Genomic DNA, 12,951 nt, shown 5'->3' with positions numbered 1-12,951 from the left:
TTGATACTTCATGGAATATCACAGAACACGAAAAACAGGTTAAACCGTAAGTCTGCCTCTCTTTCGTATGGAACGTGGTTCAGGGAAACCCAAGGTCAGACTTGCTCTTCTCGTAGGATGCATACATTATAGTAGGGTCTGTTTCTGTACTCCATGGGTCCAAGATAGACCAGAAGGGCACCTCACAGACCTACTCTTGGAATAGCTTTTTAGCTTAGCTACTGACAAATGTGTAAGAACCTTAAATGGGTGTTCCGGTAGACTAACGGATAGCTTGTGTATTTCCGTTCTTGGTGTTAACCAGAATATGTGAAATGTATATATACTTTGTGTAATGTATATTTCGTTAGTCTCCTCTGCGCACCTCCATGGGTTGTGTAGACAGAGGCTCCCCTGTCAGGGCTTGTATTTTGATTCAATAAACGATTCGACCTTCTCCATTGCCGACTGCTTGGTTATTCCTTAATTGTGAATATATTAATATATGTCTTTGGACTATTGGTAAGTATAGTCTGACCTTAAGAAATTTGAATCCTTCACTTATACATAACAGCAAATCCTGTTTAATGGAACTTCTCAGCAAAAGTATCTGGCCACGTGGAGTTCTCATTGACTGTAGCCTGCAGCTTCCTCCTACTGGAGATTTTCAGCTTCAAAAAAAGTGACAAAGCCTGAAAGTAAAAATGTTCATTGTGATCTCATCCAACGCCGCCTTCTCCGATACTATCTGGTGCCTTGCCCCACTGAACTCTACCTTCTTATGAACTTTTCTTTAACTTTTCTTCATAATTTCTTCTAAGTATGGAGGTAAGTCGAGATCAGGCCCAACCACCTTCCGTATCCGAACTTTGCTTCATCGAGGTCAGCCTTAACTTTTGACTCTTCCCCTGTGTTGCCCGACCAGATTACTGCAGTTTGCACTTTGATTTTTTAGAAGCTATTTTGCACTGAAAATGTAAACAATTATACCTTTGTTTCTATTACCTGGATTTAATTAATCCAGGTGTCATTTTATTAATTAAAAAGTACTAAATTGGTTTGGGTTTTTTCTTGTGTAGTGTTTTCACTATAAAACTACCAGAGGGTTCAGCACCGGTTAATTTATTAACTTTTGTGGTTCCCCCTGACAAGCATTATGGTTGTTGTATGGGTGGGGCTTCCTTCTCTCTCAATAAATAACCCAATTTCATACAAAACATCTCACTGGTTTTAACCAATCTTCTATTTTACTGGTCTACCAGATGACTATGTACCATAATGTCTAACAGAGATTCAGATGTGCGATAAACAATGGGATCATGCGTAGTACGTTTTTTTAAAATCAATGATATTATCTCTTTTCAAGACCTTCCAATGCCCTTTGAAGAATAACATTTGGGTAGTCAAAGGGCTTTTACCTTGTAAGTTTCCAAGTATAAATACATTACACAATTTTGAACAATTGTCTGTATGTAAGCCATTGTGGGTGCCTAGTGAATATAAAGAACATCTTCACCCGTGTTCTCTGAAACATGCAGGGTAATGCCTGCAAACCACTCAAAAGTCCATAAAACTATTACAAAGCATCTGCTTGTGCTGTTTTTATTTCAAGCTTCTTTCGCTCTCATTTTCAATGAAAGGCACTACAAAGTTGCATGAAGTATATCGCTTAAAAACAAATATGCTGTTATGAAGATAAATTCAGATAGAAGAGGTCCGAGAGGAATAGGGGGGGAAACTGAGAATGAGGTGGGTGTGTGACTGTAGCTGAGCATGTCCTCCGAAGGCTTAGTGATGACATTTCAAATGTCATGAGTGATGTCACTGACCATGTCATGAGTGATATAATACGTGGGGTACAAAGCAGTGCATTGTGGGGGGCATAAGTTATAGTTAGCTCAGGTAACTATAACTGCTGAATGTCACTGGTTTTATGGGAGTGACATCTGACCCTAACTAAAACGTCCTTGTAACTTTGTTTTTTCCCAGCAAATTTCAAAGCTTTTTCAATTCCATTATCTAACTATAACATCCCTGAAGCGTTTTTTTTCCAGAATTTCCTGACTGTAACGTGTAACCTTTGAGAAAGAGTGTGTGAGGGAGTTCATGAGTGTATGAGTGGGTCTATGGGTGGCTATGAGAGTGTCTAAGTGGGTTTGTCATTGGTTGGGTGAGTGTCTTGGTGGGTCTAGGAGTGGCTGTATAAGTTTCTCACTGGGTGTGTGAGTATCTGAGTGGGTTTGTGAGTGGGTGTTTGAGTGCCTGAGTGGATGTCTGAGTGGGTGCAAGTGTGTATGAGTGTGTATGTGAGTGGGTATGAGAGTGTCTGAGTGGGTTTGTCAGTGGCTATGTGAGTGTCTTGGTGGGTCTCGAAGTGGCTGCATACGTTTCTCACTGGGTATGTGAGTGAGTATCTGAGTGGGTTTGTGAATGGGTGTGTGAGTGCCTGAGTGGATGTCTGAGTGGGTGCAAGTGTGTATGAGTGTGTATGTGAGTGGGTATGAGAGTGTCTGAGTGGGTTTGTCAGTGGCTATGTGAGTGTCTTGGTGGGTCTCGAAGTGGCTGCATACGTTTCTCACTGGGTATGTGAGTGAGTATCTGAGTGGGTTTGTGAATGGGTGTGTGAGTGCCTGAGTGGATGTCTGAGTGGGTGCAAGAGTGTATGAATGTGTCTGTGAGAGGTTGTCAGAGTGTCTGAGTAGGATGCAAGTACCACCATGAGTGTGTGATCTTGTCTGGGAGTGAGTGCATCAGTGTTTGAGTGGGCCTGTGAGTGGGTGTGTGAGTCTCTGAGTGGGTCTGTGCATGGGTGCATGAGTCTCTGATAGGGTCTGTGCGTGGTTGTATGAGTGTTGCAGTGGGTCTGTGAGTGGGTGCGTGAGTCTCTGAGTCTGCAAGTGGGTGTGTGGGTGTCTGGGTGCTGACTGTTTTGTCTTCTTCTGCTCTGTTTTGCCTTTCCTGCTAATTTTTCTGCCTTCTGTTTTGTCTTTTCTTCATGTTTTTTGGCCCTCAGTGTTCCCTCTTCTGCTCTGTTTTGCGCTTTCTCATCGTTTTTCTGCACTCTAGTTTGCCTTTTTGCTGCTCGTTTTTCTGCCCTCTGTTTTGCCTCTTCTGCTTCTTTTTCTGCCCTCAGGTTTGCCTTTTCTCCTTTTTTCTGTCCTCTGTTTTGCCCTTGCATGCTCTGTTTTGCCCCTTTCTGTCCTTAGTTTTGCCTTTTCTGGTTGTTTTTTTTAACCTTTTTTGCCCTCTTCTGTTCTGTTTGCCTTTTCTCCTTGGTTTTCTACCCTCCTTTTCGCCTTTTGGGACCCCATCCCCGGGGCCCTCCATCTTATCAAATGGGGAGGTGGGAAACACAATTTTGGCCCTGGAGACTATAAGAATCTATAAGATTTATAATCTATAAGATTTCACTGCGCCACTTCTAGGATGCAAATGCGCCAATTTCTTACGCCTGCCTCACAGCAGGCGTAAGACTGATGCAGGCCCTTTCACATGGTGCTTGCCCCATGTGAAAGGACGCACTGCTGGAGTTGCGTCACTTTTGTGACACACTCCAGCAATGCGTCACTTTTGCGCCATACAGATACGTCAGAAATACTGACGTATCTGTAACTCCTTGCGCAATGATGCGTCATACTGTAAATATGACGCATCATTGGTATCACAAGGAGGGTGCAATGAAAAGTGACGCATCGCTGTTTTCACACAGCGATGCGTCACTTTTCATAAATGAGGCCCCAAGTTTTCAAGGCTTTCGTAAATGCTAATAACTGATTGCAGGTACGAAAATGGAGAGGTAAAGAGTTTTGTGCTGTAGCTACCCCAAATACACATCCACCTAAACTAACCTAAACTAGAACAAGAAAACCTGGAAATTATCAATAGATGCACATCCGAGGACCACAACTGGAAAGAATAAGAGTAGTGATAATCCATTTGCAAAAGTATGGTGGGCCGAACATCGACAACCTTACAGAGTGACTTAAAGATGATTCTTTTAGAAACTGGAATCCAATGAAGTGTGTTCGAGGCCAGAGAAGCATTGTAATGACAAGGCCACTGTAGCATGCATAGCAGCTACATTTTGTACATACTGTCAGCTTTTCAACTGACCTTTAAAGCGCCCAGAAAAAAGATGTGTCATAATTCAATCTGCTGAGGGTTATACCATCTACCACCAGGGAAATTGTTTGTGGAAGCAGCGATGGAAGAATTTCACAACGCAGTCTCTTAGGCAGGAAACACAAGGATGGTATATGATTGACCAGGCCATTTAGAGAACGGCTGGAATAAAAGAAGAATCCCAAATCACACACTTTACTTACTGGAATGGAAGTAGGACCCATTTGCACAGGACAAAAATCCCCAAGGAAAGAAAAAGAGGTAGCACGTGATACTACCAACAAGATGTCAGTCTTGTTAGTATTTCATTTTGAAGATTTGTCATCCAGCCAAACGAATATCCATAGGGATCATACTCCGAGTGTCATCAGTGTAACTCATAAAATTAAGGCAATGTGCCAGTTGAGCAGGAAAAATACATGCAAAATTAATAATGATTACATGATATATTAAATAAAGAAAACTGAAAATTGTTTTCAAACAGTTTGCCTCTCAGAACGAATCCAGAGGCCCAGTGCACATTCCTGGTTGGATGTTAATGATCCTTCACCCACAGGACAATGCCTTGGCCTCTGGGAGCAGAAAGGCAAGGGTGTGTCAACTACTGGCCACTCAACCGGGATTAGCCTGAAGGGCAGGAGCAGATGGTAGACTAAAGGACAACCTTAACATGTCTTCTTTTTACTTGGTGATACCAAATTAGGTTGACAGGAACTGCTCCCATTCATTTCTAGAGCGTTCCAGACTTTCTGGCTCTTATCCCAGCAGGTAGAACACCAGTTTGGACCCTAGCACGGAGAGGGTACCTCATCTAAATAGGGGAGTGCCTAGGAAAATACCTTCTGGGAATTTTGCAGTAAATTAAAGAGGAAGGCCCAGATTTCTCAATATATGGCACAGTGCACAAGACGACTTGCTGCACTGCGTCAAACGGAGAGAGCAGGAATGCACCAACATTAATAACATGGTACATTCCTGCTTTCTCTCCCTAGACAGGTGCACTTCTGACTGACACACGCCAACGCAGGCACCCTTGAGCCATGGAGCAATGGTGCATGCATGACAGCCATGATTGTTTTTCTATCGCAAGCGATACGTTCCTGCGCAATAACGATCCCCAGAGGCATTCTCGTCTTTGGCAGAACGAGCACACATAGTAAAAGGAAGTAATGAGGAGAAATGAACATATTTCTACTTGTTACACCTTACCTGTGAAGGTGTAGCCTTTTGACACATTCCCAGGTTTACTAGTCTCAGTAAATCTGGGAATGCGCCAAAACCAGGGGTGGATGTGTGGGAACACCCACGTTCCACTGATGGAATGCCTTCCCCATGCAAAGTAAAGTAACGCAAGGCAGAGGCTTGCGCTACCTTGCGTTACACCAGATTTACTATGCCACGCAGAGCCACGCAAGGTGGCTCTGTGTGGCATAATGAATCTTGCATAAGGGCTTGTATTACCTTGCGTTGCCTTGTGTGACGCAGAGGCAGTGCAAGTCCTTGATAACTCTGGGCTGACGTGCTTAAAAAAGAGGCAGGGATAGAACAAGTCATTAATCAGGATTGGATTTCCAGTTACATTTTCCAGTTACTGCTAGTACACCTCACCATCACTTCCTCAGAACACTCCTGGAACTGAGATGGCCCCACCTGAAGTAAACAGGAACTATTCCTGCTCACACCCAGTGAATGGAGCTGCTCTCCAAAAGTCAAGTGATTTACCTCATATTTCCCTGTTTCAGGGACAGAAAAAGCAGAAAGGCTCCTGACTCCAGCATGACCAGCCGACCACTAAGGTCTGATCCCTGATGGTGCCCTAGCTGGATAGTGACTCAGCTGTTGGAGAAAAGTGGGACTTCTACATTTTTTCATTTCATTTATAACTTTATTTCGATTTATATAAAATCCCAAAAGTTAAAGCACATGTACCAAATACATATTAAAAACAATGAGTGGGCAGCTCATGTAGTTATATAAAGCAGTATATACAGTCTAGCACCTATATAATTTTTTTTTTTTAAACTTAGTATGTATAAATTAATTAAAAACATTGAGACATTTTTTTAAAAAACTACTAAAAAAGACAGAGTTAATTGCTTAAGTTTAGCTCTAAACTATAATTTATGGTACAATTAAAGTGAGAAATTAACACTGGAAAATAATTCAGGTTTAAAGGGGCATCACTGGGATTGAGCCTTGGCTTCTACATTTTTCTCTTTCCAGCGAAGCACCCATACCCACCCTAGATACTTTGCGACGGCTACCACAACTGAAACCTCCACAAAAGATTTAAAAATTCGAAGGACCATACTGGACCTAATACCCATATTGGCGCAGGTTGGTTTCAGCCACCTCCTCCTTGATTTGCTATAAGCAGGGCAAGCAAAGAACATATGACCTATAGTTTCTATAGTGTCAACACAAAACGGGCAGTTGCTAGATTGTGAGTTGGCCCACTTGTTCGTAAACTTGTTGGTAGGGAGCGTCCCCACTCTGAACTGGTGGAACAGCTTCCTATCACGGGTCAATGAAATGATATCCCAGTACTCCTCTAGTTTGGGCGCCTGCTTGATATCCAAAAAGGCACTAGAAAGAGAAGTGCCAGAGGAGGACTGGATATGCCTCATATTAACCATGGCCCAGTAGACAGCTTTGAACTCCGATTTTGAAGGAAATATTCTGTCAGCTGGGGAAGTCCACAAGTGGACCAAACCCATATCTGACAGTATGTTGTGAACTGTCCTAAACCACTCTAATTTCTTGTTGACATCCAAGTCCTTGACTTCCTGCAAAGCTTTGGCATAGTGGATGAGTTCTGGGGTAACCCATAATCTTCTCCAATAAGCCACAAACCTGTGGTGTGCCACTTCTCTAAAGGAGTTACATCCTAGGTCTAAAAACAGGGGGACTAAGGGGGTTGATTGAGGAAGACCAGGTATAGAGTGAATACATTTATTCTGACCCATGACTAGACTGTCAACATTGGCATAGCTACACACAGCCCCACAGCTCAGCTCCGTAGAGTATCGAAGCACCGATTTTGGATTTATAAAGCTGAACCACCGGTGCAATGGGTTTTGTGTGGGACTGCCTGTGTTCCTTCAAAAGGGCACCCGCGAGTGAGCATGTCTAATCGCTTGTTGAGTGACCTGTGGTTTCCAGGAGACCTTCCTATCTACTAATATGCCCAGGTAGGAGAAAGTCTGGGTTTGTTCAATGATCCCCTCATTCATGCAGACAGCACCAACAGCTTTGGGGGAGTTTGTCAGTACCATGTACTTGGTCTTGTCAACAAGTTCATGTTCCGACAGAACTTCTCGAATCTGGCCAGGGCACGCTGAAGGCCCTGTCTGGTCTTAGAAAGTATGAGAGTGTCGTCCCTGAACATTAATAATGGTATCTTGTTCCCTGCTAATATGGGTGCATCGGTGGGGAAATCCTTAAAGTAATTTACCACCCTGTTTATTTATATAGAAAAGAGGGTGGGAGCTAGGACACACCCTTGTCTCACCCCTTTATCAACCAAGAATTTTTGCGTGGTATAGCCCCCCTCATCCCATATAACCTGAGCAAAATTATTGGAGTATAGTTTCACCACAAAAGACAACAGGTCAGCCGGCATGCCCAGTTGTTGTAGTGTGCTCCACATCTTATTGCAAGGGGCCAAGTCGAACGCAGAGTTAAGGTCCGCGAACGCTGCGTAGATAGTACCCTTTCCTATAGTCACAGTGCGCCAATGTAACAACATGAACCTCATAACCTGGTCCACAACGCTTGTGCATTGCCGGAATCCTGCCTGGAGATTCGAGAGTATGGCAGAATCATCCAGCCAGGCCTGGATTCTGCATAGCACAACCCTACCAACAACTTTTTGGATACAATCTTTAGGCTGATGGGCCTATAGTTAACAGGTAGGGATCTATCACCTTTTTTATAGATGGGCAAGATCACTGCTCCTGCCCAGGTACATGGTAAGCGAGCTCCTTTGGCAATGGCATTCACTAAGAGCCGGATGTATTCAGCCCATAATCCTGTGTCTTGTAGAAACAAGTCTGCGGGTATACAATCGAGCCCCGCCGCCCTGCCCTTGGGGACCCTGAGCAGGGCATTTTCAACTTCCAGCTTAGTTATCTCTAGAACTGGGCTATCTGGAGGGATACCTGTGTTGGGACTAATAACGGAGTCAGAGGGAAATTGACCTCCAAAGTAGGAGACCCACTGCTGCGGCGCTACATGATTAGATGGTACATTGGCCGAAGCGCCATTGCCCCACTTCACCAGGTGCCAAAATGCGGTCATGTCTATCCTTGTACTTGCCTCCAACAGGGCTGCTCAATGCTCCTCATCCCAGTCCCTTTTGGCTGCTTTTTGCGCTGCCTTATATAAAGCCCTACTGTTGTTTATTAAAGCCCTATCTTTGGATCCTAATGCCGCAGCTAACAATCTGTAAGATGAATTGTACCATTCTGCTGCTTTGGAACGTGGCAGTTTATTTGATATTTTATTTTTAGCAATGAAAAACATTTTAAGATCATTAAAAAGGTGCTTGTGGACGTCCACTGCTCTATCACTTTGAACATCTTGTGCTGCCTCTGCCTTAAGGGTTGCTACAGCACTGAAAGCCAACGTATTCATCTGGGACACAGTCTTAGCATCTAGCGCCACCTTCGACCATTTGAGGCGACGTGAATTATTGGTGACGTGAGCCTCTACATGGGCTGGGCTACCTACCAAACCCTCTACATGCAAGGAGTCATTGCGGTGTAATGAAAGGAGCAACGGATTGTGATCACTTTCAACACGGACTATTACCTCCATATCAATTAAACACGGCCAGAGTTCTTTGGTATGCAAAAAAAAGTCTATCCTACTTGCACGTTGCCCACTTACGAAGGTTGCCATCCCGGTTTTATCTGAGTTAGTGCGCCCATTAGCTGCTCTCACCCCATGTTCCATACATTTTTTCCATTTCTGGAGAATGGGATAAGGTGCTGCAGCTTGTCCCTTGCCCAGGGACAGTGCACCCTCAGAGGGGTTGAATCCCATTTCTATCCTGCTTGTAATAATTTGCTACGCTGAAAACTGGTTCACTGATTCTTCTTGGAAAAGGTATTTGCCCTCATGTAACTCTGCCTGGCTACAGCTTCCAGCATTGCCCAGTAGCGGATTTTGAGAAAACAAAAATGTGACTAAGTCTGAAGGTAAAACTTTGAACCAGTGCGAGGCAATACATCAGTCCTAATAATGAAATTACCTCAGTTGCTACGAAATCCAGCTTGGCCCTGCTTGGATCTCTCTGTGTCAAAATCAATGTCTTCAGATGGAGCCGAACAACAACTTATTCAACTTTGAGGGACTCTGATCAGGTTCCCCCTTGAATTTGGTCTATTGGAAGGCTTTGACCTTCAAAAAGAAAACAAAATGTCAGGGCAGAAACTTTATATAGGGTCACCCAATTTGTATATCTGACCTTTGCTCAGTGCTTAATTTGAGCCAGTCGTTTCCAGTGCTCGGCACCAGCTCTTAATTCTCAACACCAACAGTATGGTAATCCACTACATGCTACAGCTGTCAGTCTAGTTTTTTAGATGAGCAAAACCACAGTGTTCAATAGTTCATTATTCATTAAAAATTAAGAATACCTGCCACCCACTCCATTCTTATTGTTTTGGGCAGTCTAGAATTGTTTAAATTGTAACATCTGTGGGAATGTCAAGGGTAGTAGATGTGTTGATACTGCCGTTGGCAGCGCTAGCATTGGAGCAATAGGTGGTGCAAGCTTCACCAGCCTTCTGAGAAATGCCCCCGCGCTTGCTATTTTACAAACTAAGCATTGCCTCTGCCACATTCTGTTCAGCCAGAATTCACAACTAGAACCGAGTCAAGTAGGAACTACAACTTTACATCAATGTTTTCTTTAGGTCATTGCTGTCTTAAAATAAAAAAAACACAACTCACGTCTCGGTTCCACGCATCTGTTTTTGATTATTTTAATGTTTTTTGCATATTATTTTTGATGTTTTTCTAAATTGGTTTAGAAATGTCACTGTGTTTTCTTGATTTTAAATTTGTTGAATTTACCTTTTTTCTGGGTAATTGCCTGCTGTTTGTGTCATAGCTACTAGGGGTTGTACAGCAATTCTGTAAGAACCGTGCATCAGCCCAACCAGGTGTGTTTATTGGGCTGGTAAGAGTACCCCCTTCCCAAAGCAACAATCCCTTTATGACACAGCAGACGAAGAGGTTGCTCGCAGGTAAGTAAAGATTTAAAAAGTGTGTGTTTGCCAAGGCATCCTAGCACTAAGCATTCTTGCTAGAAAACAAAAGAATACAAAGACTAATCTAATGCGAGGGAATAGAAAAGAACCATGGGGCATATTAACAAGGAGGGCGATAAGAGATTATTGCCGCTTTAGCGGCCGTTTTTAGTCCAAGTGCCAGAAGCAAACTGATTTCAAAAAGATTTGAACTCAATCATCACGTGTGGAGGAGATTCCCAACAACACGGCGCTATGGGAGCAGGCAGTGTTGTGAGGTCGTCCCTTCAGAACAATTGTGTTCTTGGGAGACCTCCCTGCCAGGCGCCTTGTCGAGCTTATAATCATAATAAACTCGTATTTGTTTCCTGTGTTTTTAGGAATCTCCTCCACACGTGATGATTGAGTTGAAATCTTTTTGAGATTAATTTGCTTTGGCACTTGGACCGAATTGCGGTTGGGCCACAACCAGGACTAGGGAACGACATATGTCCTGAAGAAGACCGGGGTGACCTTTTGAGGTGCAGTAAGTCGGTCGAGACGTGTTGATGATATAAGCAGTACCAGGAGTGGTGTCTTTTCAGAACTTAAATCTTCTCCATTAAATACTATCCATCCTTTTTCTTTTAATCCTGGTTGGGGAACCTATTAATAAACGCTTGAATGGTATCCTCAAACCAGTTTTAAAGCACTTTTTTATTAACTGCACTTTGTTGAATCACTAGTCCTAGTCACAGGGTGACCTCCACTGATCAATCACTTTTCATGTTGTGTCCGTTCTTGTATTGTGCCTTGTGATTTTTTTATTTAATTTTGTTCCCCCTTCCCTTATGCTCTGTCCTGAGTGTGGCTACACCAGGCCGTTTTTTAAGCAGAACCGATGATGAAGCATGTCACACACTTTGGTTTGTGAGTGAGGGCAGTTTTCCAAAACAGATGTATTTTTTTTGTTTTGTGGTGTTATTTGTGATTTCAATTTTCTCCACCCCTTCTTGTGTGTATATGTAGCCTAGGGGGTTCGGGGTGGTGGAATTGTATATAGAGTTGATCCTTTCCACTTTCTTGTGGATAGTCATGGAAACTATTCCACATTATGATGCATTTGGGTTACAACTTAGACAAATGCAAAAACAACAAGTGATGGACGGAATGTTGCACAATTGCAAAACATTCACCCCCAGTCACAGATCTGGGCTTAATCCATCGTTATTTTGCTCACCACACCATCCCACTTCAGACACGGCCATATGCATATCAGTCTTGACCCTCTGCCTCATGGGAACAGTCCAGCCTGAACTGCCAAGCCATGTCTTCCCTGGACTGGAATCAAGCATCCTAGGACCGGTTTTTGGCTATCAGCCGTCATCAGCCAAAATAGCTTGATTCCAGTGACATGGAGAGCATGGGACTCACTTATGAAGATACCAGTCCCACTCGGGGTGACAAATGCAAAAACAACAATTGATGGACGGAATGTTGCACAATGGCAAAACATTCACCCCCAGTCACAGAGCTGGGTATAATCCATCGTTATTATCCCCACCACACCACCCCAGTTCAGACATGGCCATATGCAATTCAGTCTTGACCCTGTGCCTCATAGGAACAGTCCAGCCCGAACTGCCAAGCCATGTCTTCCTTGGACCGGAATCAAGCATCATAGGACCCGTTTCTGGCTATCAACTGTCATCAGCCAGGATAGCTTGATTCCAGTGAAATGGAGAGCATGGGACTCACGTCTGAGCATACCCATCCCACTCGGGGTGACAAATGCAAAAACAACAATTGATGGACGGAATTTTGCACAATGGCAAAACATTCACCCCCAGTCACAGATCTGGGTTTAATCCATTGTTATTTTGCTCACCACACGACCCCATTTCAGACATGGGCATATGCAAATCAGTCTTGACCCTATGCCTCATGGGAACAGTCCAGCCCGAGCTGCCAAGTCATGTCTTCCCTGGACCGGAATCAAGCATCCTAGGACAGGTTTCTGGCTATCAGCCGTCATCAGCCAGGATAGCTTGATTCCAGTGGCATGCAGAGCATGGGACTCACGTCTGAGCATACCCATCCCACTCGGGGGGACAAATGCAAAAACAACAATTCAAACTTAGAGCCAGAGCTCTTGCGGATGGAATCTGACCTGTGGTTGTGGGATTCTCTACTTCAGCTTTTCTACTTCGGCCATTTTCTCGTCAATGTCCTCATGTAGTGCTATTGTGTTTGTGGTCAAGCACTGATCATAACCCCACTTGCTGCCTCTGCTCTGGTACCTCTGCAACAATAACTAGTGCGGATCTGTGGAGAACTTTATTAGATTACATTTATTGAAATGAAAAAGAAAACATATTTTTGCACTTTCCATTTTTTCTGTGCATATGTACAAATTCCAAACAATATTTACTTTGTTTAAATATTAGTGATCAATTAAAACCAAATGGTACTATACCTACTTAATTTCAATGTGGTAAATCTTTGAGCTTAGAATACAAATTACTATCCCCAGAGGGCGACGCCTTTCATGCTATTTTAATGACTTTCAATTTTTGGAGCAGGTCCCCTTAGCATTACTTTCTATATATATAGG

This window comes from Lissotriton vulgaris, chromosome 6 (assembly GCF_964263255.1).
Source record: "Lissotriton vulgaris chromosome 6, aLisVul1.2, whole genome shotgun sequence".
In the NCBI taxonomy this organism is placed as follows: Eukaryota; Metazoa; Chordata; class Amphibia; order Caudata; family Salamandridae; genus Lissotriton; species Lissotriton vulgaris.
The sequence above is the reverse complement of the archived record's forward strand: the minus strand, read 5'-3'. Positions refer to the sequence as shown.